The sequence below is a fragment of the Pinus tabuliformis genome, chromosome Q, assembly GCF_031772625.1.
Source record: "Pinus tabuliformis cultivar Carrire ecotype Pingquan chromosome Q, CPIR1, whole genome shotgun sequence".
Classification (NCBI taxonomy): Eukaryota; Viridiplantae; Streptophyta; class Pinopsida; order Pinales; family Pinaceae; genus Pinus; species Pinus tabuliformis.
The window spans coordinates 736,697,130-736,722,887 of NC_142296.1; positions in this window are offsets into that span (position 1 = coordinate 736,697,130).

Below are 25,758 nucleotides of genomic sequence, written 5' to 3' on the forward strand. Positions count from 1 at the left end.
TAACCTTGGCAGAGTTGTTTATTTCACCCCTGGAACCATGATCCTTTATGTATATGTTAGGGAGTGTAATGTCAAAATGTAGGCCATTATGCTGGCTTGGTAACCAGTTAACCATAATGCCATTCACAAGGAAGGAGCGAAAAGTGGGCAGGCCGGCTTGTGATGAGACCTCCTATTCCAAGGTTTGTTTATTTGATATACCTTTTGGACCATATCCCTCGTGTGGTGGCCATAGTGGGAATGCCACTTCACTTCCATCCTCATGATCATGGTAGGTTGGCTCTTGATGAGACCCCCTATCCTGCATTTGACAACTTATAATTCATGTTTACTTCTTTTTTTTTCTTTTTCATAAAGTACTTTTCCTTATACACAAAGGGTGGTTCAACACTCCTTGTTGTGGAGGTAAATCCCCTCTGCGGACAGAGGCGATCCCTACTAGCCCAAGTGGGGTCTAGCAACAATCGAACAATGCTAACACGCAGGTTCCTAATTTCAAATCAAAGACCGATGATGAGGGCCTACCTGGATTCCAACGCTAATATTTGTAGAAGAGTCATTGCTCCTGTTCCTTTGCTCTGGCTGGTCACAATCCCCACGATCCTTGTGAACGGACACCTGCACATGCAAAGAACGACACAAACACAAGCATAAAATCCAATAGATGCAACTATATATCAGTCAGAAAGGACATAACTCAATCATCATTACAAATACAATAAGAGTGTATCATCTATTATTGATAAAAAAAAAAGAAGAATACAACCATAGTTCTGACGTCAAATCCTCCTTTGGCTAGGTGATCAGCAACACATGCCTTGCAAAGCTTGTTGGGAATGGGGAACAAGCCTCTCTCTCCTTGGTCACTTGGATAAGAATCTCCTCACTTAAGATTTAGCCTCATGGGAATGAATAAGGCTCCTTGTAGCATGAACTTGGCAATTCTTAGACTTTGGGACTTAGAATTTGGAACTTGGAGACTCTAACATGTCAAAGGCAAAGGACAAGCTTTTATAGATATAGGAGAAGGAGTTATGGTCATCCACAAGATTCATGGGATTGGCTTTATCACTAATAAGCTTCCATGAGAGGTGGAGAACTACTTCCCTTCTATGGAGATTCGAAGCCAAACTGAACTAACTCAAGATGGAATCAATTCATGAATAGGTTAGGAAGAACCTTCGTAAGTTTGTTTGTTAAAAACTTTACCCAACTGGGCTGGCGCGAGTGCGACTCTGAGACAGAGCGCCAGCTGGCGCGCTCTCTTTGGAGGATTTCCCCCATTGGCGCGAGTGATACACAGTGGAACCGCGCCAATGGGAAAAGGGCTATTTTTATGGGTATTTTGCAGAAGGTGTCTTTAGGGCATATGAAGTACATACTCAAGGGGATACAATGCAAGTGTTCTCAGGTTATGTCACTTCTCACAGGTCCCGAAATAAGTCCTCCAATGTGCGGGAGAAGGGGTAACAGGGACGGTGAAAAATTACTGTGTAACACTCCTTAAGAGTAGGAATGGCGGAAGAAGTCTTATCATCTCAATAGGAAGATATAAACGCTTTGCTCTTATTCCTAAATAATAATTAAAGAGGATTAAAGGGATTGTCATGATAAAGATAACCAATCAGAGCAAAATTAGTAAAACAATGACAGCAAAAGATGATAAATAAGTGTGTCCTTCCTTTTGTCCTCTTACCAATGCAGAGCCTTATAAAGATAGCGATTTATGATTTGCGGATTTCAATATGTTGTGATTTTTTATTCATTGCATAAGTGCATAGCTGTATCTTAAAGACTTGAAAGAACATGAGTAAGAAGCATCCTCAATTTAGATCAGCAAAAGGAATAAGCTGTTTCACAAGGAGAGCAAAAGCATGCTAGTGGTGTTCCTTTTGGAAAAAGGAGCAACAAAGAACCATAGATAGCAAAAATGCAAATGTCGTTCCTTTGAAAAAGGAACAGCAGAACACACCAATGTCGTTCCTTTGAAAAAGGAACAGCAAAAATAAAAAATGCTATTCCCTTGGAAAAGGGCAGCAAAACACTCGAAATGTCGTTCCTTTGAAAAAGGAACAGCAAAAGATGCAAAAATTCCATCCCTTTGGAAAAGGAATAGCATAAATAAAAAATATGTTATTCCTTTGGAAAAGGGACAACAAACACACAGCAGTGCCGTTCCTTTTGAAAAAGGAACAACAAAAATCGAAATGTTGTTCCTTTAGAAAAGGAAAAACAGAACAAGCAAATGTCGTTCCTTTGAAAAAGGAACAGCACAAAAGCAAAGATGATGTCCCTTTGGAAAAGGAATAGCAGAAAATCAAGAATGTTGTTCCTTTAGAAAAGGAACAGTAGAAAATCAAGAATATTGTTCCTTTAGAAAAGGAACAGCAGAAACACACAATGCCATCCTTTTGGAAAAGGAACGGAAAAAATCGAAATGTTGTTCTTTTGAAAAGAAGGAACAACAAAAATGACAGGAAATCATTAGTTCAAACATATGTACAAAAAACGACTCAAAGAAAAGAACTAATCTACAAATTGTAAAGAGAAATGAATTTCTTAATGAATTATAGGTGAGGAAGACTTCTCTTCCTCTCCCAAAATCTCCATATCAGTGTCTTGGAGTAGCTGCTGGCAGAAGGACTCCCGAGTGAGTGGTTTGTGATAGAGACGAACTCGGTGGCCATTTAATTTGAAGGCATATCCAGAACCGTCAATAGTGATTAGAGTAAGGGTTCCATTGTCATGTACCTTCTGGATTTCGTATGGTCCCAACCAACGAGTCTGAAGTTTCCTAGGGAAGTCGTGAACCATGGAGTCATACAACAGAGCCCAGTCTCCCTCGTGGAAGACTTTGTTTTTAATGAGAGCATAATGCCATTTAGCTCGTTGCTGTTGAATCAGGGCAGTATTTTGAAGTGCAGAGAGCCTAATTTTGTCCAACTCATTGATCTGCTGTAGTCGATTAATCTGTGCCTCGCTTAGATCTAAGCCAACCTCCTGTGCTATTCGTAATGTTTGGATTTCGAATTCTATGGGGAAAATGGGTTGTTTTCCAAACACTAATTGATAAGGTGAGTAACCAATGGTGTTTCTCCATGTTTTTCTGTAAGCCCACAGTGCTTTAGGTAGTCTGGCAGCCCAATCACGCCTATGTGATGCAATGGTTTTCGTTAGGATTGATTCTATTACCTTATTGCTGCTTTCTACCTGCCCATTCGCCGTGGGTGGTATGGAGTAGTGATTTTATGCTGGACGTGATAATTGTTAACTGTTGCAGCTAATCTATTCCCAGCAAATTGTGGTCCACCGTCTCTAACTATTTCTCTTGGAAGACCATAACGTACAAATAGATGGAACAGGAACTGTATGACAGAGTCCTCTGTAGCTCTAGGCAATTCTTCTGCTTCAACCCATTTGGTGACATATTCTGTTGCCACCAAAATATATGTTTTCTGATTTGATGATGGGTTGATAGCTCCAACGAAATCAAGAGCCCATCGCTCGAATGGTTCAATGACTAATTGTGGTTTCAGAGGCATCTCGTCAGATTGACCAGGTTGTCTTGCTCGTTGGCAGCTGTCACAGGCTTGGACAAATTTCTTTGCATCTCTGGAAATCGTGGGCCAATAATACCCTGTCTGCAGCACTTTATGTCCAGTTCTGCACTCAGCGAAGTGTCCACCACATGGTCCATCATGACAGGCTTTTAGGATGTCAAAGATTTCATCTTCTCGAACACATCTTCTGATATTCATGTTTGCCCCTGTGTGAAACAAATAGCCCCCAATCCACGAGAATCGAGTACTCTTTTGAACAATTTGTTTGCACTAATTAGGGGTTAGGTGTTTTGGTAGTTTACCTACTGCGAGGTAATTGGCAACATCATCATACCAGGGTGTTTGAACAGCAACAGCAAATAGATGCTCGTCCGGAAATTGATCTTCAACTGCTGCTGCATCAATTGGCTTTGGCATTCTTGAGAGAAAATCAGCTACAAGGTTTTCTTTGCCAAGTCGATCCTTGATTGTGATATCAAATTCCTGCAATAAAATCAACCATCTAGTTATTATAGCATTTGTGATATGCTTATTTGCTAAATATTTTATGGCAGAATGATCTGTATACAAGATAACAGGATATCCAGTAATGTAATGTATGAACTTATTGACAGCATGTATTACAGCTAGGAATTCTTTCTCAGTAACAGTGTAATTTAATTCAGCAGGGGATAAATTTTTGCTGATGTAATAAATAACATATGGTTTTTTATCCTCTTCCTGCCCAAGGACTGTGCCAATGGCTGTATCTGAGGCATCAGATGATATCTGGAATGGCAAATCCCAGTTTGGTCCTCGAAGGACTGGGGCTGTGGATACGAACTTCTTTAAATCCTTGAAAGCATGCTCACATTTTTCTGTCCAAAGAAAATCAACGTTACCAGTTAGTGCATATAAAGGTGCAACAATGTGCGAATAATGTTCTATAAATCATCTATAATAACCAGAAAATCCAAGAAAGTTGCGTACCTCCGTTTGAGTAGTAGGAGTGGGAATAAGCAAAACTATTTGGATTTTGGCCGGGTCTACCTGAATGCCAGTTGTTGAAACATAGTGTCCTAGGATAAGTCCTTCAGTCATCATCATATAACATTTTTCGTGGCTTAAGCAAAGCCTGGTAGCAATGCAGCGTTGTAGGAATTTTTCTAGGGTGTCTAGTGCTAGATCAAAATCATCTCCATATGGTGTAAAGTCATCCATGTACACTTCAAGTCCATCATTTATTAAATCTGCAAAAATACTAAGGATATCCCTTTGGAATGTGGCAGGAGCATTGCATAAGCTAAAAGGTAAAACTCTATAGGAAAATGTTCCCCAAGGACAAGTAAAAGTAGTTTTGTCTTGGTCTTCAAGGGCAATCTGAATCTGATTGTATCCACTGAAGCCATCCAGGAAAGAAAATAATTTCTTTCCTTCTAAAGTATCTAATACTTGGTCTATGAATGGGAGAGGAAAGTGGTTTTTTTGTGTTGCTTTATTTAGCTCCCTGTAGTCCACACAGATTCTCCATTTCCCATTCTTTTTTGGTACCACCACAAGCGGAGAGACCCATTTACTATCAGAGATAGGATAGATAAAATTGACATCTAAAAGTTTCTAAAGTTTAGCTTTTACCACATCTTTTAGATGAGGATTAAGTCTCCTTTGAGGTTGACGAACAGGTCTGGCATCCTTTTCTATATAAATGTGGTGTGTACATAATTGGGGGTCAATTCCTTTGATATCAGGGTAATCCCATGCGAATGCTTCTTGATATTTTCTTAAAAAATGTATGAGCTTTGTTTCTTGTTCAGGTGTGAGGTTGGCATTAATGTTTAAGGTTTTTCCTGGTTCAATTTCCATAGTTTTACTATTTGCAACAGAAGTAACCGGTATTGTATGATCATGTGAATCTTTCATAGGATCTTCTTCTAATTCATTATCAAATGCTGCTTCTATCATGTGACACTGTGTGTAGGATCCGGATTCAGTTTGACTAATGAAGTTATTAATGGCATCATCTTCTGTTTGGTCTTTAAAATCAAGTGCCTCTTGTACATTTAATGGAGATCTAATGTTATCAGTAAGGTACAATACAGGGTGCTTGTTAGTTTTAATTATTACGACACTTGGCTGCACTGGAGGATATAGAACTAAATTATTGATATTTGGTCCTTTGGTTATGGTCATATTTCCTTGCCAGCAGCCAATGTAAGCATCGGTAGTGGCAAGCCAAGGTCTACCTAAAATCAGTGGGTGTCCATCAAGTCGGGTTTTTGGATTAATTATCAAGAAATCGGTTGGATATTCCCAGGAATCTACAGAGACCATGACATCATGTAGAGTACCCTCCGGCCTAACCACAGATCGGTCAGCCAATTCTAGCAAAGTAGAGGTGGGTTCTACAGATGTAATGCCGAGCTTTTGGCAAGTAGTGGTTGTTAAAATATTAATTGCAGCTCCTAGGTCAACTAAGGCATTAGACAGGGTCTGACCATAAATTTGAACAGTTACAATTGGATTTCGTGGGTCTTCATATTTAATGGGTGTTTCTTTCCCTGATAGTAAATCAGATAAAGTGCCGACTACTTGGACTCTTGGATTATTTGTTATATTCCTCCTTGGTTTCTTTATGCGCAATTCTTTGATAGTTTTTGCGTATATGGGAATGTCTTGAATGGCTTGGAGGAATGGAAATTTTATGTACAAATTTTGTAATTCTCCCAGAATGTCAAAATCAGGATATTGTAAAGGTCGAGGTATGACTAATCGTTCTGGGAATGGAGGAGAGGATGTGGTTGCTTGATTATGAGTCTGCTGCTTATTCGCATCCTCTTGTTGCAACAGTTGTTCTCTTGGTAACTGATCTTCAATATGAACTGTTTTATCTCCCTCAGTTTCAATAATACGTCCAGATCTTAACTGAAGATCATTACACTCCCTCAGGTCGGGTCCTATTTCTGGTGATTCTACAATTTGGAGAGATTGGACCAGTCTGTTATTTGGATTGGGATTGGGTTGGGCTGGGAGTTGTGGTCTCAGATTAGACTGGGGATTTTGTTGTAAGGCTGGCAGTGTAGGTTGAGGGAGCGGAATAGCTCCTACTGGCTGATGCATCGGTCTTTGCCAGTTTGTCTGCCAGGTTTAACTTTGTGAAGTAGGGGGAGTCCATTGTGGAGGGTATGGGCTACTTTGCCAATATGGTGGAGTGTAAGAGAAATTCGGCCAACCAGATTGGCTTGCCTGCTTCAGCCACGGGTTTGAAGAAGGAAACGACTGTGATGACCAGTTTGAAAATGGAGGTTGGGGCTGACTTTACCACATACCATATTGTTGAGCATTATATTGTGGAGGCTAAAAAGAAGAAGTTGGGTCTGGAAACATACCAGATTGTCTCGGCTGCCACTGACGGCGGTGGTTGATCAAGTACACCGATTCTGGTTCTTCTTCCGCTTCCTTATATACCGCTTTCAATCCAAGAAGTGAGGGGCAGCTCTCTGTAAGGTGATCTTTTGTACAGATGGCGCATGTTTGGACTGTATCCAGTGGACATTCCTTGTGACTATGCTTTTTCCTGCATCAGGGACAGAAGATCGCCAAATTTTGTTCTGCCTCCATTTACTTCTGTTTAGCCTGCATAATATCAAGTTGTGTAGTTAGTGTCCCCAGGATATCAGTTTTAAAATTTTCCAATAAATTTCCAATTTCTACACGTGTTACTCCTTCTGTTGAAATTTTGTTATCTCTTACAAACCGATCATGTTCTACCGGTTTTACTCTTGTGCTGCCTCTCAAACTCCTGATACATAAATCAATAATGTCAACAAAATTCTCTTGATAAATATCCCCTTTTCCCATGATGTTTAATGTTTCAATCCATTGTTCCTTCATGCCCCTTATTAATGCAGTTTTTAACACATTATCAGGTAAAGGTAGTGATGCATAAGGAGATCTTTGTAGATTGTACTGAAAACGTTCCACATACTCCTCTAAGGTTTCATTCGGTCTAGCTGTCATTTGAAATATTTCGTCCTTTAATTCTCTTGACCTGTAATAATCCTGATATTTTTTTAAGAAAGATTCTTTCATTTGATCCCAGTTGTTTATAACCCCACCACCTAATCCCATAAACCATCTTAAAGCAGCCCCTTTTAATGTAGAGGGAAATAATTTCAATTTCTGGGGGTCGGTGGTGTAATCATATCCCCTGCACAACACATCAAATTCAAATAAAAATGCATCCAGATCTTCTGATGTGAGACCGTGAAATGTAGGGATATGTTGAAGAGGGATTGCTTTCATGGGCGCATTTGCTGCAGAATCCACTATAGGGTATTGTAATGTAGAGGTTTGAGTGTTTGGCTGATTCTGAGCCATAGGGTCGAATATATGCCAATAACCTTCTGGGATATCTAGGATGGTATTCCTAGGTTGAGAGGGAATGGCTTTGACAGGGATAGTTTTAATAACACTTCCTCTATCTAGGATAATGAGAACGCCTGATATCTGAGGAGATTGGGTTCCTTCAACAATGATTTTTGCAGCACTCCCCTTATCTGGCTATTTAATGGCTGATTTGTTCCAATAGGAGATCTTGGTTCCTCAGTTTCCCCTGTTTCTCCTTCTCCTTCACAAAGATTGCTGAAATTCCCTTCTTGCAATAGTTCTGGAGTAGAATTTTCAATTTCTTGAAAGTCCTGCTCTTCAGTTTGACTATGCACCTCAGCAAAGGCTACAGATGGTGATCCTGTGGCCTGAAGGGAACTAGTAGGCTGTTTAGAAATGATTTTCCTGGGTCCTACTGATGGCTGAGATTCTGTTTTCTTATAGATTTCGTCTATGAAGGTCGTTCGGCCAAGGGCCACCGGCCCCTTAGCTTTCTCAAGTTTGGGTGGAGGTTTGATATTTTTTCTGGTTTTTTCTGCTTAGTCATGCACTCAAATGAACTACTATATTCTATTCAAACAAAGCAACAACAAATCTGTTAGGAAAGCGGACAGGGGAGCATGGCTTTTACATGCTCTGTACGCAGGTTCTTACCTTCCGTTTTTAAAATACAACTCTTCCATAGCAGGTTCGTACACTACTCTGAAAAAAAGACAAATGGCTACACTCTTTCCCAGACAATGGCGCCAAAATGTAGAGCTATAAAAAGGGTCTCTTTCACCTCTAATTACCTCACATTAATATGTCAATCCGGGAGCGTTTTGTTATTTCAAAGAGTGTCTCAGTCTGAGGCTATCACTTGTCAGAGTAATGCTAGTAGTAAAGCGTTCAAAAATACAAGAGTAAACAGATGCTTGTCTACAACTAAGTTACTTCAAAAGAGTAAATCACACACTCAGAAAACTAGGCAACTTATCAGTCAAGGGTTCGGCAGCGATAACCCATCCCTTTGGAAACTGATGGAAAGGAAATTAGAGAACATACCATGGGTCTGGGAGCTAGACAGTAAATGTCGAGGCTCACTACAGCCTTAGATAGTCTCTCACACCAAAACAACAAATGCTAGTAAATGGAACGACAGATAGAAAAATGGAATAGCAAATAAGAAATCGAACAGCAAATCTAGAATGGAATAGCAATTCTGAAATGGAACAACAATTCTTAAAAGGAAAAATAGCTAGACAACTAAGTCTCGCGAGCAGTAATTCTACTAACTCAAATGCATTAATCGTAATCAAACAACAATCTTTCACTCTTAAGGCAGATCAAGCAGCACACACTAATGGAACATCACTGATTACGGATAAGTTATGGAACAGCGCTTGGAAACCATATACGCACACAACACACTTGAATAGTAATCTGATCTAAGCATCAATCTCAATTAAAAGGAATACGACTACGTTTCAAAATAGAACAGTGTTACTTCTGAATCCAACAATCGTAAAGAACATAACTTTCAAGATGAATCATGTAACATGAATGTACATCACAAAAGCTCTGTAATAAAATAATAACAATATTCGGTCAAGACTAATAATCTTCAATCAACTCTGAAAGGAACAATAATATAATGCAGAGTCAATACAACAGTTCTGTCTGTAGAAACCTTAATGAATTAATCTTAACAGAGCATGTGATGTAAACTTATAAAGCATATCAGATTACCAAATAACGACGATAAGCAAATCACGCAGAAATCAAATCGTAATAATATAGAAGCAAGTGTCCTCCGGGGCCGGGCCCTTAGCCTCCAAGGGTACACCGCTTTAGGTTAATCCAGACGCAGAGATGAAATAATCACCAAGTTTGTATTAATGCATGAAACAAAAGTACAATGAACCAGTTCTTATCGAGACTCGATGATCAAAGTTTTGATCTTAACAGAAATTACATAAAAGCATAATCATGTCTAACTCTCTAAGCTAACAGTGTTGTCCCTTTATATAAGGGTGACGGCGGAGATGTCTAAGTAACAAGATAGATAAAGCAGCGATCCCTCAGGATCAAGGATCCTGAGGGATTCGCCAAACCGTTAATCCTTAATCATCTCTTTTCCCTTCTGCGCCGAGCTGGTGTCTTCTCCTCCTTTTCAGGGCCGATTTGCTTTGATCTGCTTAGCCTTGTTTGCACTCGGTCTCCCGTCAAAGGGACAGCAGTTACCTTGTCCTTGTCTTTTTCTTTGGAACAGCAACTCCTCGTTTTCACCCCTTCCTGCACGAGAGAATGACAATTGTTAGCGGTTAAGTCTTGCATATTAATCTCACATGTTTTGTTATAATTCTTTATTGTTTTCCAAGTTCATGATGCAAAAAGGTTTACAAGTTATATGAAAAGCCACTGAAATGATTATCAAAAACATACCTTTTTAGTACTCCACACCATCTAGCAAACAAGCTTGACTTATTGCAAAGGATTACCATCTGGCGAATAGGCTTGACTTAATGCAAAAGTAAAGATGTGATTTTGGGCAAATCTATTTATGGTCCTTAAGTTTCCTTTTGTTATTGTTAGTGGATTTTTGCCATTACCATCTAGCCAACAAGCTTGACTTATTGCAAAGGATTACCATATGGGAAATAGGCTTGACTTAATGCAAAAGTAAAGATGTGATATTTACAATTTTATCAATCTAAAGAGATTCTTGCAAATTTTAATTGAGAGCTATAAATATCTAAGTTATGTGTATTTCCCTCTGATAGAAAGTGGAGGAATTGTAGTAATGCCTCATATTGGATAACTATATATATATATATATATATATATATATATATATATATATATATAGAAGGTTTAAGAAAAGAGGGTGTATAAACCCGAGAAATTGAAGGAATTATATTCATGCGTGGTTTTGGATAAAAGAAAAAATTATCTAATAGCATAGTCAAACCTCTCTTGGTGTTGATATTGAAGGAAGGTTTAAGAAAAGAGGTTGTACAAACCCAAGAAATTGGAGGAATTATAGTAATGCCTCGTATGGGATAAAAGGAAAAATTATCTAATAGCATAGTCAAACCTCTCTTGGTGTTGATATTGAAGGTTTAAGAAAAGAGAGTGTACAAACCCTAAGTGCATAAACTTCTTTTTAATGATTGACACTCCCAACATTGAATTTGTAATCTATATTATTCATTATTTATAGTCATATTAACACAACAAAATACTTTAATACTTAAATGAATAATGAATGTGTAAACATAGTTATTGTAAATTTTATTTTATTTTATTTTTTATTAATGAAATTTTTATTTTATCTCTTAATGAATTACATAATAATTTTGTTTTAATAAATTGAAAATTTGTAAAATTTGAATTTCATATTTTAATTAAAATGTTATATTACATTTTTATTTAAATTTAATTTAGAATTAAACATAAATTTAATAACTTGAGCTTTTATATAATATTAACAAACTTAAATCACTTATTATTATAAACTTGATTTTATTTGGTAAATATTATATTTAAAAAAGAGATTTAGTTTATATATATATATGAATGAGTGCATTTAAATTTCAATTACTATATAACATAGTCATTTTTACATATTGTTAAATAAAAATATTAATAATTTAAAGTTAAACAAAATACAATAGTTATATTTCATCTCATATATTTATCAAAAATTTAAAATTAAAACTTTTAAAGTGTATATTATATATATATATATAATTATAATTTGGTTATAAATTATATAACATATTATAAACAATTAAACAAATATTATATATTTATTTAGATCGTCTTAAATAATATATTTTTATCAAAATTCTATAAATAAGTTTTTAGTTCTAATTAATGATAATAAAATAATATCAAATTTTAAATAAAATATATTAATTAATATTAGTAAGATATATAATTTAAATTTGGTATATCTTAATAATATTAATTAATAGATTTTACTTAAATTTTGAAATTATTTTATTATGATTAATTAATATGATACTACTATTAAAATAAAATTATGAAATTTAACAAAATATAAGTAGAAATTTACAATGGGCTATATTTACAATGGATTGGTGGCAAAACTTGAAAAGAAACAACATATTTACAATTTGCAGACCATATTTACAATAGATTGAGGGCAAAAGTTGGAAAGAAACAACATATTTACAATTGACTATATTACAATAAACAACATATTTACAGTGGACTATATTTACAATGGATTGTGGGCAAAACTTGAAAAGAAACAACATATTTACAATGGACTATATTACAATCTATTGCGGGCAAAACTTGAAAAGAAACAACATATTTACAATTTGCAGAGTATATTTACAATCGATTGCAGGCAAAAGTTGGAAAGAAACAACATATTTACAATTGACTATATTACAATCGATTGCGCGCAAAAGTTGGAAAGAAACAACATATTTACAATTGACTATATTACAATCTATTGCGGGCAAAACTTGAAAAGAGACAACATATTTACAATTTGCAGACCATTTTTCTGCCCATAACTTCCATGCACGCAAAACTTGAAAAGAAACATCATATTTACAATTGACTATATTTACAATCGATTGCGGGCAAAACTTGAAAAGAAACAACATATTTACAATTTGCAGACCATTTTTCTGCCCAATACTTCCATGCACGCAAAACTTGAAAAGAAACAGCATATTTACAATTGACTATATTTACAATCGATTGCGGGCAAAACTTGAAAAGAAACAACATATTTACAATCTTGAAAAGAAACAACATATTTACAATTTGCAGGCTATTTTTCTGCCCAAAACTTTCATACACGCAAAACTTGAAAAGAAACATCATATTTACCATTGACTATATTTACAATCAATTGCGGACAAAAGAAACAACATATTTACAATCGATTGCGGGCAAAACTTGAAAAGAAACAACAGATTTACAATTTGCAGACTATTTTTCTGCCCAAAACCTCCATCCACGCAAAACTTAACATATTTACAATTGCATATATTTTGTTCGGCACTGGCACTGCATTATTTTTATGCCGAACCTGATCGGCCAGGCGCCATCATTGTAATAAAAGGGCGCGGCATAGGCCTAGAAATAGGCATAGGCATAGAAATATGAGGAATATAATTAGAGACAGCAACATTGGAGGCGCCGCCAGCATTGTCTGTTCGTTACTGGATATAATTACTTTTTCGTCTATGAGTTGCACCCATTCGGCAGCGCTGGGAATTCCAGCTTGCACGACGAACAGAAGATAAAAACCAGGTGGAGCGAAGGCCCCATTAGGTGGAGCCTTAACGGTAACCTCATAACTGTCCTTGGAAAGCCGCACAACCTCAACGATCTGCAGTCTGAGCAGCCTCTGATTCATGGAATAACTATGAGTGTTGAACGAGGGCGCCAGAATTGTGACAGAGATGCTCTCTTTTTCTTCAGCGGCCAAGCTTTCCACGTGAAAACTAAATGTGTAGCGACGATCATAGCCCATGGCAGATGGAAAGGAAAGGATAAAGGGCCGATGGGCATCATGCTCTGGTGCCAGATACGGGGGAGAAAACGCTTCCAAGCTGAGGTCTGTAAAGTTGTAGTCAATATCCATGGAATTACTGCCGCCCACAAGAACGCGGCCATCCGGGAGAATGTGGCAACTAGAATGGTAGAGCCTGGGAGTCGCGGAGGGGGTGAGCACCTGGAAACGAAGAGGAGGAGGACTGGACGGCCTGTAAAGAAGAGGATAAAGGACGGGGTCCTGGGCCTTACCCCAACCCGCAGAGCCCTTGGAAGCTCCGTTCAGTATCAAAACGTCACCAGTTGGGAGAAGAAGCATGTCCCCCATTACCCTGGGCATGGGCATGCTCTCCATCTGCCAATGTGGATCCGGATCGGTGAACCTCAGACGTCCGCAGGTGTCGGAGGCGGTAAGGAAATTCCCTCGGGTCGCCTCAGAATAGGAAGACTCAGCTCCCCCGCCGCAGATCAGCACTTCCGCGTCTCCTGCTCCCTGATCCAATGGGAGGAGAACCGAGGAGCCAGAGGTGGGGTAGTTCCTGGAGTATCCGGGCATGTCAGGGTAGCGCCGCACCACGCGGTTGTTTACATAGTCCAACAGAATGGATTTGAATTTCCAGAATACAAACAGATTGCCGTCGGGCGCAAGGTGGACGAACGGATAAAGATTGTTCGACTGATCATCTTCTGAATCTTCAACCAACGGAAACTTGTAGACCAATCCGCTTTGGTTCTTTGGGACGAACTCGTAGTTGAACTGCCCCCGCCCGCCGACGACGATGATTCTCCCATCCGGCAGAATATGATCCGTTGCGTAACAGCGCCCGTTTGCCAGCCCCTCTGGGATTTCCATCCAATCGGCGCCGGCGCAAGTCCCTGCATATTCTCTCACTGTTCGATCTGCGTGGTTAGCACCACCGGTCTGGATCAAGCGACCGTCCGGCGCCATCGCCCCAGAAGAACACCATGTGTCCGTCTCAAGTTTGAGGGGGCGGACCTGGTTCGTATCCAAATCCAACTCCACAGAATTAGTCGGTAAAGACGTGTTATCAGTACTGTCAGATATAAGGATAACCTTGTTGCTGCTGGGAAGTAGGGCCATGTGCATGGCGCACACACCCGAGTTCTCAACGACAACCTCCCATCTCCCGTCTCCGCCTTCAGCTTCCGCCGCTGCCACTGAAATCAGCAAAAACAGCAACAATACCCACATCACCATCAGAGAAATCAACTTCCCCCAACGCTTTTTCATATTCATGGATGCCCAAATCAAATCAGACACTCTTTTCCAATGCAATGCAATGTAATATCTGTATACACGTAAATCCAATCCGAGCTCTGGTTCGCTTCTGCTGTGTTACCGATAATAATTGAAGTTAACCCTCTTCACACGTCCCATTTATATTACCTTCACAAAAAAATTACCGTTTATTTGACTTGGTTTGACCAAGTCTTCCATTCCCAGAAAAATAAAATTTAATTTCACCGCCATTCGATAACGTTTATCGATTTGTGGCTCTTCCCATTTTACGTTATCCATTTATGGCTCTTTTTGTTTTATTTATTTAAAAATCGATTTATGGCTCTTCCTATCTTATTTGTTTAAAAATAGATTTATGGCTCTTCTTATTTTATTTATTTAAAATTATTTCTATCATTGAATTTAAGTTCCTGTGATCCATATCAATTTTGAGAAGAATCTTGGACGAAAATCAAATAAAGATAATTTTGTTGATGCATTTTGAACCAACCAGTTTGGTTCATCGTCAGGACAAGTTGAATGAGCCGATCTTGCAATGCATTATAAATAGATCGGGCAGAATATCTAGGTAACGGCTAGAATCATGACAGCTTTAATTTCTTTATTATTATTAACTAATTTATGTTATTTTCATTTCTTTATTATTATTAACTAAGCTTTAATTTCTTTATTATTATTAACTAATTTATGTTATTTTCATTTCTTTATTATTATTAACTAATTTTTTAGATTGATCATAAAAAAATTAATAAAGTGGTTCACATACTTAAGGATGTTATTTTTTACTTTATGATTTGATAGATTGTTTTTTTCTTTTAATTTAAATAATAAAAAGTTTATGTATAGATTCATGTTTTTTTTTCAATTTAAATAATAATAAGTTTATGTATAGATGAATGATTTGTGATTTAAAATTTATTAAAATTATGGATAAAGTAGTTAATCAACACATATTATTACATTCCATGTTATGGATTATGATTTAATACATTAGTATTTTGTAGACTAAGGATTAGAGTTTAACGTGTTATCAAATTAACTTAAAGGTCAATGTTTGTGATTAAAAATTATGGATTAAAATAGTTAATCAACAAAGGTTACTACATTCAATGTTATGGATTATGATTTGATGTAATAGAACTTTCTAAACTAAGGATTAGAGTTGAACATATTATCAAATTTAGTTAAACATCAATGCTTAATTTAATAATTTAGAAGCTATGTGTCTCGATTAGTTAGGAAACATGTATATGTTCTAGACTATGTTCAAATCTTGACAACCCTAAACCATCAACCTATTAAGAATAAATTTGAGTTTCTTTATACTTGTCCTTTTTCATGTTTGAAATAAGCATTATTCCTAACTCCAAAAAATGACTATCACATTGAAAGGAACATAAAGAAATTGGAACTTATTCTCAACTTGCATGTGTCTCCTTGTAAGAAATTGGAGTTGCTGTAGTACTACTATATTTTTCGCATCGAGGTGGGGGGCATGGGGCATGTGACTTTTGAGCCTAGAGAGCAACATGAACAAGTTACACTTCGGAATTAGGACATACTTCTACTAACCAAGTCAAGGTTTTTGCATTATTTTAAGAACTCAATCTAGAAGACTTGAAAGGCATAGCCAACCTGACCATCATCAAATATTCTATGATCATCCTTCAACACTTCTTTGTAAGATCTTTTCATAGGGACATCGAACTTAAAATAATATTTAGAAGGACCTATCTTGTAACAAAAAGGGTTTCTATTTATTCAGTGTTCCATGTTCTCTGATTCAGAAATAAGAAATATGAGAAATAGTTAAACAAGGCACAAATTTGTCTAGGGGGAATCTAATAGTGAATGTGATTATTGACCAATCTCATACCACATACTTTAATGCCTCTTTTTAAATTGGAATGTTGTCTACCCTCATGTTTGTCTGTAAATATATCATCCATGCTCCTAGTGTTCTTCACAAGTGACATTCTAAGAAAAATATTAGTTCAGAAAGGTTGCATTCATGATGGTACAACCTCCCCTGATGTCCATATAGTCCGTTGGCATACTCTCTCGAGAAGGAATCCATTAGAATGCTCCCATTATAGCTATGCTAGCATCAAATGGCATGCTTTTGAAGTATGTTCCTATGTTGATGACGGAAAAAGAGATTCAATGTTGATTGATTGTTTGTGAATAGAGCTATGTGGAATCATTGTGACTCGGGATTGGTACTAGGATGATTATTAGGTGAGGAAATGTTCCATGTGAGGAACAAGATATCTTCATCATAGTGCATTTTTATGTACTTTGGGAGAGGTTCTAATCCCCCTAGTTTCTAAAAATTTATGGTAATATTTTTTTTGTTTTGCATAGTGGGCGCCCTTGGAATTGTATGTGCTTACCTTTTCATGGCTTGACATGTTTCTAGCATTGGAAATTGAGGTTGATCCTCTATGGAGAAGAAAGGGAGTGGAATACATTAGGTAGACAACTTCTATGAGGAAAAGTGTAAATCAACTTTGAGTTGTACTCTAGAAGTCATGTTTAGAATGTATAGGAGGGAGAATATGGAACTAGAGTTGTAGGATTTTCATTTTGAACTCATGAATATGAAAATAAACTATAATCATATGGTAATCGCCCTTGTTATCTTCTTGGATCAAATTAATGAGTTGAAGTCTAAAATTATCCAAATGGAGGATGTTATTGCCAACATACAAACTCAAAACCAGAAGATGAATATGGACCATCCCTCTCCTTTTGATAACTCATTATATGTCAGCTTCGGATATATCCCAATTTTGTATTTTTCTAATCCTACTAAGAAAGTTCACCCTCTCTCTAGAGAGGATGAAAAATAACTTTGGTTTCTAAATGAGCTATACATTTTTTCAAATATTAGGATTAGAATAGATTTTAATAGGAACAATATAGCTAAAGGAACAATCGCTCTTTCACGCATGTGTTAATTGTTAGGGGATATAATGCGTTAGGAATTTAGGTATGGATTCAAAATTTAAAGGTCAAAATTTATAGTGATTTGAAATTGGAGGAAAAATTCTCCTTCATAAAAAGTGATCATTCTCTTGATGCTTTGCAAGGAAAAATAGGTCATATGAAAAACAGGTTTTCAAAGGTCTCTTCAAGTTATGAGTTAGCTTTTCATGTAAATTTAAAACATAAGCAACATCTCATCGTTTAACTCATACAAACATTCATGAAGAGCGACAACAAATAATTTGGTCATGGAGTTCAACCCTCCTGGGCTACATCTCTGGGTCTACCAACATAGCTAGACTGCTCCATATATCCAGTGGAAAAGAGTACATAAAGTTTGCTAATAAAACAAGTGACTAGTTTCCCCTTCAAGGAAACAGTATCCTGCAAAGAACTCTCACTATAAACATCATGACAACCTACAGTCAATCATGAAACCCTCAACAAATAATGGTGTCTCTGACAAAGACACGGTACTCCCTCTGAAAATGAGCATACGTGAGCATACAAGTACTTCAATTCCACATTGAAATACAAAAGAAAGCTTTCCTCAACAAGACATAGTGAGAAAATAATAAGCGAGCTAAACCCTGCAAGTAACAACTATTGCAGTAAACATCTGAAGGTAAGAAAACCCCTACAAGTACTTCTCCATGCTCAAACACCTTCAAGAACTGCTCCAAAACACTGATTGATCCATACAACCATGGACATGAACCTGGAAAAAGTATCTTCATATTTTCTCTAATCAACAAATAGAGGTCACCGTTGGATCTGAAATGTCCAAAAACCCCTAGATAGACTCTTCTTGAGCTCCAAAAGGCCCAAAAACTCTCCCAATTACGACTTCCACATGCTCTCTCTTTAATTTCTATGTTATCCATACTACAAATCGTACTAAGAATCTAACTGTCCTACAAATTCACCATGTTTTCTGCTGTGGAGGTGACAAATTCACCCGCCAAAGGTGCACTTTATTGGACATTTAAATCACCCAATAACCCTTAAGTGCATAATATTGAGGCAAAATCGGTCATGCGGCAGGCAGTCATGGCTAATCGCTTGCTACTGCTAGCCTTGGCCTCTTAACCCTTGAATCATAGTCATATTAATACCCGTGGGACTGAGGGCTGAGCCAACGACCCACCCTTTTTGTCGGAGCCCCCTCACTTCAATTGTCGTGATCATGTGGGCACCATATGGCCAGAGCCTAGAGCTTACCACCACATCCTCCACCTAGTGCCTTCCGGACTTCGCCTGAGGCCTTGCACATGTAAAATTTGATTGAAGCCATTGGCTAGTTCGAGCCCCTTCTCTTTCAACGGTCATACTCACCCATCGCCAGCGTTCATGTGTAGAAGACCTGTGACTAGGGACCAGGCTAAGGTCCTGAGCTCCCCTCCTTTTGTGCCTGGTTGTAAGGTGGTGCAGTGACTAGGGGCTGGGATAGACAACCCGACCCCTCCTCCAAAATTACGGCAAGTTCAAATTTAAAAGGCGCTGAAGCCCTATAGTGTTAAGAACCATGACTTAGGTGGACCAATAGAGTGTTGTGTTAGTGGACCAAAGGTTTTGGGTACGAGCCCTACCGAGGCTATCCAACCCCTACCATAATTTTGGCCAACTGTGGGGTGCCACGTGGTGGCCTCTAGTTGGGCGACATGGCACACCCTAATTTGACCACCACAAAAATCATGAACCAATCAAATTGCGACAATTTGAACAATAAGAGGCTTCCACTTGGAATCACCTCATTAGTCTGTACCTACACAATGGATCTGATGATGTCAACAGTATTGTAGCTGAGTGAGCAAACTTGCTCATTTTTAAGCCGTTGGGCCAAATGATGAGAACTCATTAACTTGAGCATACAATGTCATATTGAGGTGAAACAAACGTCATTGGATTTAGAACGAAGAACACTTCAACTTGAGGTTAGTTTCGAAACATTCTGGGCACTTTCATTTTGAGCTCAAATTTGATCACCAGATCAATTAGAGGGTGTGAATTGAAATTAATGTCTTAATGATTAATTATATGGTTTAATTAGGGAATGTTTGCAAATTATAAAGTAATTCAAGGTAAGTGTGTGCAAATTTTAATGGTCCTAAAACATGAGCTTATTAAGTGTAAATTTGGGTTTATTTGTATGTGTCCTAGTGAGGTAGCACAGGTATTCATGAGAGAGATAGCAAGACTGCATAGTGTTCCAAAGAATATTGTGTCAGACATGCATGCAAAGTTCACTTCCAAGTTTTGGAAGGAGCTATTTGTAGGCTTGGGCATAGAGTTGGCCTTCAACACAGCTTATCATCCGTAGATAGATGGACAAACAGAGAGAGTCAATAGGATCTTGGAGGATATGTTTAGGATGTACGTGATCCACTAGCAAAGGAAATGGGAGGAGTATCTTCCATTGGTTGAGTTAACATACAACAATGGGTATGAGGAATCATTTAATATGAGTCCTTTTGAGGCTTGTATGGACAAATTTGTAACACACCCATCAACTGGAGCAATCTAGTGAACAGCGTACTTATTGGACCGAACACGTTGGCAAAAATGGAGTAAGAAATGAAGGTTATAAAGAAGAATCTAAAGGCAACAGAGGATAGAGAGAAGATTTATGCGGATCAGTATAGGGTGTTCAAGGAGTTTCAGGTTGAGTAGCATGTGTATTTGTGCATCAAACCCAAGAAAATATGTTTGAGGATTAGTTCATGTGCCAAGTTGGCACCACAGTATTGTGGGCCTTTCGAGATCCTTGAGAGGATTGTACCAGTGGCATATCGACTTGCATTGCCTCAAACAATGAAAATCCATGATTGTTTCCATATTTCATTGCTTAAGAAGTATATAAAGGATGTTGATCATGTTATTGATTGATCTGTATTGCAGGTGGAGCAAGAAGGAGAGTTCCAGCCGAAGCATTAGTGCATATTGTAGTGGAAACATCTCATGCTCAAGAACAAAGCCATAGAGAAAGTTAAATTGTAGTGTAATCACTTTGGGCCTGAAGAAGCTACATGGGAGATGGCAGATCAGATGTGAGCCCTGTATCCTTCATTGTTTTTTGGTTGATGCAAAGCAGTTTTGGTTTGATCTTGGTATATGTTTGGCATATGTCTTGCTAATGTTTTTGGATATGTATGTATATGTATATGGGTGTAAATACCACCATGATCTAAGTTCTAAATCTCCAATAAGTGGTATGGGTATCATATTATTATGGTTGTTATATTGTCATGTTGTCATGATGTTTTGCTTTTGAGCAAGTCTTTCATTTTAAATAGTGCAATGAGCTAAGATATAGCGTTCCATGGGAATTATGTTTTCTTTTTAGTGGCCTTGTTGAGGTCATGGTGCGGTTCAACACCGAGGATGGTGTTCCCAAAGGGGGAGGTATCTATAACAACCCTGATGAAAATTTCATGTAATAAAAGTTAATAAAGGAAACATAAGACCACGGTTAAGGGACACTTATTCCAAGCAAAATGTTGGGCAAAGATATCCCAGTGGCATCATTGGATTTATGTTTTGGCTAAGGAAAATTGGCAAAGGCGAAGGACAGGGCATTAAAAGGAAAAAAGGCATTTTTGGCTCATTTATTTATGAAAATAAAGGAAATTAGGAGAAAAGAAAGGTGAAAGGTCACAGGTTCCATGTGAGGAGGAAATTGAAGTAAAATAATGGAAAATGAAGAAATGAGAGGCATCATTAATTAAAATACTTTTGAGGATTAGCTGGTAACCTTTTGTCAGTTCAAGTTTGGAGCTCTCCCATTATTCTCTCTCTCTCACTCTTGGTCACGTAGAGTTTTCTTGGAGCACTCTAGCTTTGAATATAGGAAGGAAAGGCAAGAAAAGGGAAAGGAAGGACAGAAAGGATCAAGGAGGAAGAGCAGGATCAAGAAGTTGCATCAGGAATACTTGTAGGTAACCTTTTGCATGTGTGATTTTCTAGTTCATTTGGACATGCATGGTTTTGCATGTTGGTGTATGGTTCTCTTATTGTTGGTGGCATGCTTTTGTCGGGTCATGACAATGGTTTTCAGCTTAGCCTTGCCTTTTTCCAGATGTTATGGTGTTGGGATGTTTACTTCGGTTTTGAGCTTTGGTCTGTTGGATGGATTTCGGAAGCTGGGGTGGAGGTGGTCTCAATATTCAATCCCAAAGGCCTAGGAATCCCTTGATTGGTTTTGACAAGTTACATGGTAAAACCTGAGCGAGAAGTCTGGGCTTAGGACTGTCACACGGAATAAGTCGATCTTGCAGACAAGATAGACCTTCCTAGAATCTAAAGAAGACCTAATGACAAGCAAACCAACCAGATACTATCTTTCTATAAATATTCTTTAATAAACAAAGGCAAACAAGTGCTTTTAGGGCCTACCTTAGGTCCAACGCGAGTTTGTGGATGCCCTTGCTCCTTCGATCCAAATGAGCTCCTTTGTTGCGAATCTGCAAACACAAACGAGCAAACAAATTAAATAGCACCTGAAAAGCCAATATCATAAAACATATTTAACATGAAAGTCAAGGAGTTCATGAAAAAAATAACATGAGATACTTGTTGAGAAAAATGAGTTTGATTGTATTAATTCAAAAGAAGAATAACTTTACAACCTGTGCCTTGACGTTGTACAAGCTCCTCCCAGGGTCTAGCAAGAAGTCTCCTCTACTTTGACAAGTTTCACTCACTTCCCAATGAAGCCAAAAAGGTATGTGATCTCTCCTCTTAAGCTCAACTAGGAAGTCTTAATTTCACCAGCATTTACCCTAAAAAATGTTCAGCTTCTAACCTCCTTAGCAACCAACCCAATGCCTGAATTTATAGTGCAATGGAGGGAGGTTACTAGGTCCTCCTTCAAAGGGATAGCTCCTCTCATCAAGGGATTAGCTCCTTCTCTTTTGGGATGCATTAACCACCTAAGAGCGGCAAATCCACATCAAAATTCCTTCTAGAATCATCTAGAATTAACCCAAAGTGAGTTTTTTAGAATAAACTTGTGCCTTTTTGACTTTCACAGGGGTCCGCACCCACACCGTTAGGGACAAAGCGGGCAGGTCCGCAATTTTTGTAAATAGAAGGTGCGGGACCTCAGGTGATAGTGAGAGAAAGTGCAAAACTAGAGTTTCATTGATTTTTAATGTCTTTCTCTTATTTTCAAAGCTTGACTTGAAGAGCTGAGGTCTGAGACTTGCTTAGGAGGATAGTACAAGTGATGATAGACCCATACTGACTGCAAATAATCATGGTGACGATATTTTTGTGTAACAGATTGCCCCCTAAAGTGCGAAGTCTGTAGTAGATGAGGATTTCATTTATCATTTAAGAAGAGTGAAGTACTTTATCATTTCGAGGATCATCTTGTGGAGAGCCCGGTTGGAACCTGTAAAAACATTCAATGCAAGATATATATATATATATGAGATCATATCATCACTGAGGTAGGCATTCCCATACTCAGATGAAAGTTAACTTAGAAAACTAACTATTGCTCTGATACATGAATGATCTTGTAAAACATCACAAGTATAGACTCATGTGGACACAGTATGGACGCAGCCATCTGTTTATGAATAGTCCATTATATAATGAATACAAAATTCCTCGCAGCCTGGATTGTGGAAACTAGATCCAGGGTCTTCATTTCTACTTCCTGAAACAGTACGATTCTATCCATGCGAATGAATGTGTTGATGTCGAACATGGTAGAAACCACTTGATTACCAGTCAATGATGTAAACTATTAACAAGTGTGAGAGAAACCCCCAGTGATGTCAATGGCTCTCAAAGTACCTAGTACAATCCATGAGATGTGAATAAATGTGTTGATGTCGAACATGTCATGGAATCCTTTGATCGAAAGTCAATGATGCAACCTGTCGTCAAAGGCGAGAAACCTGCCATTGAGGCATGAAGATCCCAAGGTACTGACGATTTCTAGATCATCTTTCTAAATAATGAGCTGAAGTCGATAGAAAGCGATCTGTCGTGGGCAAGCCCACAACACGAAATCATAGATCAAGTTGAAGAAATTTAGTTGCAAGGACTGACTCAGGGATGGTCAATATGGATGACAGATATTTTGCAAATGAATGGCTTATTGGCAGTGACCTCTTGAACACATAACGACACGACAGATGGCTTGGTAACAATTGTCCCAAAGTTAATACCCAGAAACCGGCTAAAGACTTTCAATGTGGTTTGATCAACTGTTAGGCAAAGAATTTCCCAACCCAGGCGAATAAAAGTGTCGTGTTCAAGAGTGGTTACAAAGTATGACAAACAAGCTCATTTTTCTCTCTTTTCCCCCACCATTTCTGGCAAGTACCTCTTTTATTTTTTGACAAGCTTGAGGAGGATAACATTTGCTTGATTATAAGCTCATCCTTCGGATGAGTCCAACTTAGTTTAAATTCGAACCCTAAGAAGGAGTGGTTCGTTCCTGTTTGTAACTGAATAGGTCCTTTACTGTGAAATTTTAACGAGTCCAGTATAGGAGAAACTCGGCGTTTTTCAATTTTAGAGAGTCTGAAAAAACTTAAGAAAACTCCAGGGTTGATCTTTTTCGTAAATTTGTGTCTCCCAAGCCCGAAAAAGTATAAAATAATACTTGAGAGAACCACTTGATCTTTTACGACCAAGGAGTAATTTTCATCATTAGTGCCCTTGATCCGAAAAAGTAAAAAAGCGATCAACGACACGTCGTTTTATAACCAAAATCGAATTTCAAACGACAAAAATCCGGCAATCTTTTCATGTTTTTACGGTCAGAAAAGAGCTGTAAGTGGACCTTCTTTTAATTTCGTTTTAACGATTTCAAAAGAAAAACTCGGCAATCTTTTCATGTTTTAGGAGTCAAAAAAGAGCTTAAAGGTGACTCTAAATATGTTTTCGTCGAAAACGATAGAGTTCGCCTAAATAATCCGTTATCCTGAACAAAAACGCAAACATTACTCATACTTGTTTGAAATGGATAAAAATGTCGCAAAAATACCTTTCCAAAGTGAAACATAAACAAATTTGCAATTTATTTACTCAAAAAACTTATAAAAAGGGCCTTTGTCAATTCATTTTTACTGTTTGAATTTTGGGTGAGAAAATAGTGCTTTTGTTCAGAAAACTTGCCGTGAAGATTGCGGAAAATCCAACCGTCGAAATCGAAGGTCGTCTTCTCCAGGTAATCCACATCATCTTACTCTTCATTTTTAACCGTTTCAATTTTTGTTTTAGTCATTCATTTCATTTTTTGGGAGGGTTTTTAGGCTTAAAACCCACGCGCGGGGGCCCGCGGGTTTACCACTGCTGGCCTGCGGACCCTGACTTTTTCTCCATTTGGAAAAAGTCAGGGGTCCACACCTTCCATGTAGACAAGGTGCGGTCCCCGCCGCAAGGTTTTTAACCCAAAAATTCTCAAAATTGGACCAAACAAAATAATTTCTAGCATTTTAATTTATCTTTATACTTGATGCAGAGAGTACATCATGCTAGATTGGCATGAACGAGAGCATGAGGACGTGGATGCGGTCGCATGGAACCATCAACCTTCACTTGATGCTTTGAGGGCGTGCGGCTTGTACAAATTCTGGGCCATTCCTGGCAAGAGGGCTCAGGTGGATTTCTTACAATGGTTGGTTGATAGATGGAGCATACAGGACCAGTGCTTCTTCATTGGTGGCCACCAACTCGAAATCGAGCCGGCGGACATATATTTCTTGACTGGTTTGCCTAAGAGAGGCGAAGACTTGACTCTGTTTGGGGCTAGGCCAGGTGGCCAGTCTGTCGATAGCCTCTGGCTAGAGTTCTGCAACAGCCAGGCTAGAGACAAAGGGATAGACATAAAGACCATATCCCATCCTGAACTCATGGTGATTGCGTTTACTGTCACCAGACTTTGCGGGGCTGCCGCATTACATATTGCCACCGGATCCCAGATGCGTATGGCAGTTGATTGCTTTCGAGGCACCATCTTCAACTGGTGCGATGCTGTGTTGGCCAATCTGAAAGGCCAACTGACCAGGGCCAAAAACGGACAACTAAATACCTTTGGTTATG